This window comes from Hordeum vulgare, chromosome 7H (assembly GCF_904849725.1).
Source record: "Hordeum vulgare subsp. vulgare chromosome 7H, MorexV3_pseudomolecules_assembly, whole genome shotgun sequence".
NCBI classification, from domain to species: domain Eukaryota; kingdom Viridiplantae; phylum Streptophyta; class Magnoliopsida; order Poales; family Poaceae; genus Hordeum; species Hordeum vulgare.
Window position 1 is genome coordinate 226,197,851 of NC_058524.1, and position 8,964 is coordinate 226,206,814.

Here is an 8,964-nt window from a genome sequence, read left to right on the forward strand (position 1 = left end):
GTTCAGGTTCACTTAGTGATCATTGTAGAATTCGACTGTCTTACGTAGACCACCATATCATATTACTCTTCTCTATAAGTTAGCCACCATATATGCTTAGAATGCTGCAAACTCAAACACTTAAACCTATCTCACCTATTAACTTAGTTAGACTCAATACCAAGGTCATGAGATTGTTGAGTCCTCGTGGCTCACGGTTTACTAAAACCACCCATAGGTTCAGGTACTCCAGACGCACACATCCCCAAGGATACTCAATGATACGTCTCCATCGTATCTACTTTTTCAAACTCTTTTGCCCTTGTTTTGGACTCTAATTTGCATGATTTGAATGGAACTAACCTGGACTGACGTTGTTTTCTGCAGAATTGCCATGGTGTTGTTTTTGCGCAGAAATAAAATTCTCGGAATGACCTGGAAATTTACGATGAATTTTTGTGGAATATATAAAAAATACTGGCGCAAGAATTACCTGGAGGGACGGAGCCAGGAGCCCACAAGCCCAGGAGGCGCGCCCCCCCCGTGGCTGCACCTGGAGGCTTGCGAGGCCCTAGTGGCTCCGCCGCCTCCAACTCCAGCTCTATATACTCTCTCTCGCCCAGAAAAAATTAGGAGAGAAGAGTTCATCACGTTTTACGATACGGAGCCGCCGCCACCACCTGTTCTTCCTTTGGAGGGCAGATCTGGAGTCCGTTCTGGGCTCCGGAGAAGGGAAATCGTCGCCCTCGTCATCACCAACCATCCTTCATCGCCAATTCCATGATGCTCTTCACCGTTCGTGAGTAATCTCATCATAGGCTTGCTGGACGGTGATGGCTCGGATGAGATCTATCATGTAATCGAGTTAGTTTTTATGGAGTTTGATCCCTAGTATCCACTATGTTCTAAGATTGATGTTGCTACTACTTTGTTATGCTTAATGCTTGTCACTAGCACCCGAGTGCCATGATCTCATATCTGAACCTATTATGTTTTCATCAATATATGTGTGTTCTTGATCGTATCTTGCAAGTTGTAGTCACCTACTATGTGTTATGACCCGGCAACTCCGGAGTGACAATAGCCGGAACCACTCCCGGAGATGACCATAGTATGAGGAGTTCATGTATTCACTATGTACTATTGCTTTGTTCCGTTTCTCTATTAAAAGGAGACCTTAATATCCCTTAGTTTCCATTAGGACCCCGCTGCCACAGGAGCGATGGACAATAGATGTCATGCATGTTTTTTCCATAAACACGTATCACTATATACGGAATACATGCCTACATTACATTGATGAACTGGAGCTAGTTACATATCTCCCCATGTTATAACTGGTACATGATGAATGTCATCCGACATAATTATCCATCACCGATCCAATGCCTACGAGTGTTTTCCTACTGGTCCTTGCTAAGTTACTTTACCGCTAGTGTTGTCACTACTCCTACTGTTACCGCTGCTACTGTTACTTTCACACTACTTTGCTACTGAAACTTTGCTGCAGATACTAAGTCTTTCAGGTGCGGTTGAATTGACAACTCAACTGCTAATACTCGAGAATACTCTTTGGCTTCCCCTTGTGTCGAATCAACAAATTTGGGTTGAATACTCTACCCTCGAAAACTGTTGTGATCCCCTATACTTGTGGGTTATCAAGACTATTTTCTGGCATCGTTGCCGGGGAGGCATAGCTCTATTCTCTGTGTCACTTGGGATTTACGTCTGTTGATCACTATGAGGAATCCGAGAGATCCAAAAACTAAAGTCTTGCCCTCAACTACGAGGACGGGTAAGGAACTGCCATCTAGCTCTGCACTTGATTCACCTTTAGTTATGAGTAAATTTGCGACACCACCACCTACTAGAAATTCTGACGTGTCGCCTGTGCTTGATGATGCTACTTCTTCTATCCATGATGCTTATGATGATGCTTTGCTTGATACTGCTTTGCCACTAGGTGCATTTCTTGATGCACAAATTGCTAGTGTTGCTGCTGAATGTGATGATACTTCTGAAACGAATGAAATTATTGAAGTAGAACCTGCTGTTCCACCTATTAGGACTAGCTCTCCTAGATATGAATTGCCTATTATACCAGAGGGTTATGTTATGGAGGGAGAGGTAGCTGAAGACTTTCTTGCTTGTAAGGATAGCTATGATCTTGAGAATTTATTGCGCAAGTGGAAAGAAAAATCTCTGAATGCTAGAATGAAATACAATCCTAAGTTTGCTACTTCACCCATCTTTGTTACCGATAAGGATTATGAATTCTCGGTTAATCCTGAGTTGATCACTTTGTTGAATCTGATCCTTTTCATGGTTATGAGTCTGAAACGTTTGTAGCACATCTTACTAAGCTGAATGATATAGCCACCCTATTCACGAGTGAGGAAAAGATTCACCATTACTATATCCTTAAGTTGTTTCCTTTCTCGCTAAAGGGTGATGCTAAGACTTGGTTTCCTTATCTATCTCCTGGTTGTGTGCGTAGTCCCCAGGATATGATATACTACTTCTTTGAGAAATATTTTCCTGCCCATAAGAAACAAGCTGCCTTGCAGGGTATATATAACTTTGTGCAAGTTGAAGAAGAGAGTCTCCCACAAGCTCGGGGGAGGCTTGTCCAGTTACTGAATGCTTTGCCTGATCACTCTCTTGAGAAAAATGAAATACTTGATATCTTTTATAATGGACTAACCGATGCTTCTAGGGACCACCTAGATAGTTGTGCTGGTTGTGTTTTCAGGGAACAAACTGTGGAACAAGCTGAAATTCTATTGAATAATATCTTGAGCAATGATAATGCTTGGACTATTCCCGAACCACCTCCGAAGCCAACCCCAAAGAAAAGAGGTATTCTATTCCTCAGTCCTGAAGATATGCAATAAGCCAAGAAATCTATGCAAGAGAAAGGTATTAAATCTTAAGATGTTAAGAATCTACCACCTATCGAAGAAATACATGGTCTTGATAACCCGACACAGGTAGTAGAGGTAAATTCTCTTTGTAGATTCAATGAGAGTGATATTCCTTATGATAAACCTGCTAGCCTTTGCTTAGATGAATTTGATAACTTTGTTGCCAAACAACAAAGTTTCAATGATTATGTTAGCAGACAATTGGAACAAAATGCTCGCATGATTAATCATATAAGTGCTTGTATGGATAGAACTGTCAATGATCTTAAGCTTTTGAGTAAACATTCCTCTATGGTCACTACTCAAGTAGAACAAGCACCTAAGGCTCAAAATGACTTGCTCAATGAGTTGAATGACAATTCTGTTAGAGTCGTCACTAGCGGTGGTAGAATGACTCGGGAACCTTTGTACCCTGAGGGCCATCCTAAGAGAATTGAACAAGATTCTCAAGGAGTTAGCACTGATGCACCTAGTCATCCTGGTAATAGGAAGAAAAAGAAAGATGATAGGAACTTGCATGCTAGCCAACCTGTTGTTGATACACCCAAGAATCCAAATGATGTCTTTGTTTCTGATGCCGAAACACAATCTGGTGATGAACACGAGCCTAGTGATAATATTGATAGTGGTGTTCATGTTGATGCTCAACCTAGTAATGATAAGGATGTGGAGATTGAACCTAGTGTTGATCTTGATAACCTACAACCTAAGAACAGGAGATATGATAAGAACGACTTTATTGCTAGGAAGCATGGTAAAGAAAGAGAACCATGGGTTCAGAAACCCATGCCCTTTCCTCCCAAACCATCCAAGAAAAAGGATGATGAGGATTTTGAGCGCTTTGTTGAAATAATTAGACCTGTCTTTCTGCAAATGCGTTTGACAGATATGCTCAAAATGTCTCCTTATGCTAAGTACATGAAATATATTGTGACTAATAAAAGGAAGATACCTGAGGTTGAGATTTCCACCATGCTTGCTAATTACACCTTCAAGGGTGGAACTCCTAAGAAACTAGGTGATCCCGGAGTGCCCACTATACCTTGCTCCATTAAAGGAAATTATGTTAGAATTGCTTTATGCGATCTTGGAGCTGGTGTTAGTGTTATGCCTCTCTCTCTTTATCGTAGACTTGAATTGGATAACTTGACAGCCACTGAAGTGTCTTTGTAAATGGCCGACAAATCAACTACTTTTCCTATCAGCATTTGCAAGGATGTGCCTGTTGTGGTTGCGAACTTTACTATCTTAACGGACTTTGTTATTTTGGATATTCCCGAGGATGATGCCATGGCGGTCATCCTTGGAAGACCCTTTTTAAACACTGCAGGGGCTGTTATTGATTGCAACAAAGGCAATGTCACTTTCCATGTTAATGGTAATGAGCATATGGTGCACTTTCCGAAGAAACAATATGGAGTACATTGCATCAATGCTATTGAAAGAACTTCATCAATTCTTATTGGGAGCTTTGAATGCCCTATACCTAGTGTCAGGATGAAGTATGATTTACTTGTTGGGGATATGCACATCCCCGTTGAGGTAACCTAGTGATTATTCAAAAATTCTCCGGTTTTATGTGATTCGAAAAAAGTTTGTCAAGGAGACTTGATCAACCTCATTGACGGGTTTCTTTTGATGACCATGAATGGATGAATCTAGGAGTCACAACCCTTTGTTCCCAACTTTTACTTTCTGTTTCTTAGAAGAAAAAATGATAAACTTAGCTTTATTTTTCCTGTTTTCTGCTTTTGCCGTCCCCTAGAAAAGTGTCCCGGAAATAAAAGTTCTTCAAATGCACAGAAATTCAAGTATGATTTTTTCTGGAATATATTAAAATTTCTGAGATAGAAAGCTAGTCAGGGGGATGCACTAGTGGGCCACAAGCCCAGGAGGCCCGGCCACCCCCCCTAGCCGGGCCTGGCAGGCTTCTGGGCCCCACGTGCCCCCCTCCACTTATTCCAGCTCCCATCTCCTTCTTCTACCTCCAAAAAAAATCATTCCACAACTCAAACCCGTGTTATTGCTCCTCTTGCTGCATTTTTCGATCTCCTTGTGCAAAGCCCCATTCACCAAACTGTTTTGGGGAATTGTTCCTTGGTATGTGACTCCTCCATTGGTCCAATTAGTTTTTTCGGTAGTGCTTTATTCATTGCGTATTTTTGCTGACTTGGTGACCCTGTTCTTGAGCTTTGCATGTTAATTTTAGTTGGTCCCAAGTAGTTTTGATGCATGATATGGCCTCTAGGCACTTGTAGGAGTAGTTGCTATGAGTTTTGTTGAGCCTTGTTCACTTTTCTTTTGAGTCACTAAAAATTTCAGAAATTTTCAGAGAAAGAAGAAGGAAAAGATGAGGAGGTTCCTAAGAGGATCTTCAAGCCGTGACCCCAAGGAAGATGAAAATGAGAAGAAGAAACCCAAGTATCCTGTCCCCCGAGTTGCAGAAGTTCGAGTGTGCGAGTGGCCAAGCAATGTGTTCTTACGTGCCGCCGGTCTTTATGAGAATTTTTATTACTTGGTGGAGAACACAAGCCTTACCGCATTTTTTGAAGATAAGTGTCCACAATACCTCCTCCTCACTAATATTTTCGTGCAAAGCTTTAATTTTTATCCAAGGAAGAATCCTCCTATGGTTGAGTTCAAGTTATATGATATCCCCCAGCGCATGTCACTTCAGGATTTGTGCAATGTTTGCAAATTACCTTATGTTGGGGATATTCATGAACCTCGTCCACGGGACTTGGAGGCTTTCATTGATACTATTGCTGTATGAGAGGAGAGAGGAGTGTCTTGCGCTAGAGTTGCTAGTGTACATTTTCCCGTGCTTCGGTATCTCTCATTATTTGTGGGAAAATGTTCGATTGGCCATGGGAAAGCTGGGGCTCTTAGCTCCCCAGATCTTGCGGTTTTGCGCGAAGCTCTTTATAATGATAAAACTTATAGCTTGGGCGCTATAGTGGCTCAACGGTTGAACACGAACCGTACTAACGGCGCTGTTTATGGAGGTATCTATGCTACCCGTCTGGCTAAACATTTTGAGATACCTGTTAGACTGTACGAGGAAGAACAGATGCTTCTTCCTAAGAGATATCTAGATTATGATAGCATGGTTCGCCATGACTTTCTTGATAAAGATATAAATAAGAGGATGATTTATAACTTGGTATTTAGCCAGGGTACTCGTGAGACTATTACTTTGCCTGCTCCTTCTTTGTTCAATCTTCATCTAGGCAGGTACATTATTATGCCCTCGGACATCTACGCATATTGGGGCATAGCGCCACCAGAGGCACCCGTGCCCGAGCTACCAGTCGAGTACCAGACGCCAGTTTATCAGTGGGAGCCAGAGGAGCTCACCCAGCAGTGACACCCTCAGTACACTCCGGAGTACCCCGGAGATGGTTATTTCCCTCCATGGGAGTAGACCAACTTAGGCCAAAAGCCTAAGCTTGGGGGAGTACGTGTTTCTCACCGATTTTATATTCATGCTCACACATTCACTTTGATAGTCGGTGTTCACACTTTGCCATTGTATCATCCATGCTAGTTTATTTGTTTTTTTCGCTTTCTTCTCATGTGTTTGTATAAATTGAGAAAAACAAAAAAAAATTAGTTGTAAGTTTACTTTCCAGCTTGCTTAATTAGCTAGGAGCTTATAATGGTTTGTCTTGGATGTCAACATGAATTTCAAGATGATTATGATGTAGTATGATAGTATGCCATCCTCCTTTGAATGATTCAAGTGGCTTGACTTGGCACATGTTCACGCATGTAGTTGAAACAAAATCAACATAGCCTCTATGATATTCATATTTATGGTGATATATGTCCTACTCATGCTTGCACTCAACATTGGTTAATTTCAATGCATATTAATAACTGTTGTCGCTCTCTAGTTGGTCGCTTCCCAGTCTTTTGCCAGCCTTCACTTGTACTAAGCGGGAATACTGCTTGTGCATCCACTTCCTTAAACCCAAAGTTGTTCCATATGAGTCCACCATACCTACCTATATGCAGTATCTACCTGCCGTTCCAAGTAAATTTGCATGTGCCACTCTCTAAATCTTCAAATAATAATCTGTTTTGTATGCCCGAATCGCTCTTGTGGTGACAAGGGGCGGTCAGTATCTTCCATGCTAGGCATGTTATTCTCGATACGTGTTTATTCACTATCACTCACGAGAAAGGGGCCGGTAATTGGAATGCCTAGTTCCATGCTCAAATCTAAAAGATAATTGCAAACAAAACTCCCCCTGGATTGTTGTTGGTATGGGCGGCACCCGAGGATTTGGCTAGTCGTGGAGTGTGATTGATCGGTGGTGGGGGAGTCAAAACTTTACTTTTCTGTTTGGGAACCGCCTATAATATGTGTAGCATGGAAGATGGTGAAAATCTTGGTCATCGCGTTGACAATGAAAGCATGCCACCCAACATTATTTATCTCTGTCTTCAAAGCTTGAGCTCTCGCACCTGTGCAAATCAATGCTTCCCTCTCCAAAGGGCCTATCTATTTACGTTTCTGTTGAGTCGTCCTCTTCAAATCAAAAGGCACCAATTAGAGAGAACCTCCGTCATTTTTATGCTTTGCTATTAAGTGATATTGAGTATGACTGTGACCGGGTCTTCTTTGCCATGAATTACAATGTTCAGTCAGCCCTTGGTCTTTGAAGGTGCTCTGCATTTATGTTTTGCGGTCTCAGAAAGAGCTAGCGAGATTCCATCTGTTCATATTCCTTCATGATTGTTTTGATTGAAGTGTTGACGTTTGAAAATTATTATTATTGCTCGCTAGTTGATTATGCCATTGATATGAGTTCACTATGAGACCTAAATGTCATTGCTTATGTGGTTAGCTTATGATCTTGCTGAAAATCTGAATATGAGTTAGACATAATTACAACAACAAGATCAAACAGAGTTCGTAAAAGTTTTTCTTTTGTGTCTTTTATTTTGTCAGCTGAATGGCTTGAGGACAAGCAAGGCTTTAAGCTTGGGGGGAGTTGATACATCTCCATCGTATCCACTTTTCCAAACTCTTTTGCCCTTGTTTTGGACTCTAATTTGCATGATTTCAATGGAACTAACCCGGACTGACGTTGTTTTCAGCAGAATTGCCATGGTGTTGTTTTTGCACAGAAATAAAAGTTCTCGGAATGACCTGGAAATTTACGAGGATTTTTTGTGGAATATAAAAAATACTGGCGCAAGAATTACCTGGAGGGACGGAGCAAGGAGCCCACAAGCCCAGGAGGCACGGGCCCCCCTGGCCGCGCCTGGCAGACTTGTGAGGACCTCGTGGCTCCGCCGCCTCCAACTCCTGCTCTATATAGTCTCTCTCGCCCAGAAAAAAATTAGGAGAGAAGAGTTCATCACGTTTTACGATACGGAGCCACCGCCGCCACCTGTTCTTCCTCTGGAGGGCAGATCTGGAGTCCGTTCTGGGCTCCGGAGAAGGGAAATCGTCGCCGTCGTCATCACCAACCATCCTTCATCGCCAATTCCATGATGCTCTTCACCGTTCGTGAGTAATCTCATTGTAGGCTTGCTGGACGGTTATGGCTCGGATGAGATCCATCATGTAATCGAGTTAGTTTTGATGGAGTTTGATCCCTAGTATCCACTATGTTCTAAGATTCATGTTGCTACTACTTTTCTATGCTTAATGCTTGTCACTAGGGCCCGAGTGCCATGATCTCAGATCTGAACCTATTATTTTTTCATCAATATATGTGTGTTCTTGATCCTATCTTGCAAGTTGTAGTCACCTACTATGTGTTATAACCCGGCAACCCAGGAGTGACAATAGCCGGAACCATTCCCGGAGATGACCATAGTATGAGGAGTTCATGTATTCACTATGTGCTAATGCTTTGTTCCGGTTCTCTATTAAAAGGAGACCTTAATATCCCTTAGTTTCCATTAGGACCCCGCTGCCACGGGAGGGTTAGACAATAGATGTCATGCAAATTCTTTTCCATAAGCATGTATGACTATATACGGAATACATGCCTACATTACATTGACGAACTGGATTTTGTTACATATCTCCCCATGTTATAAC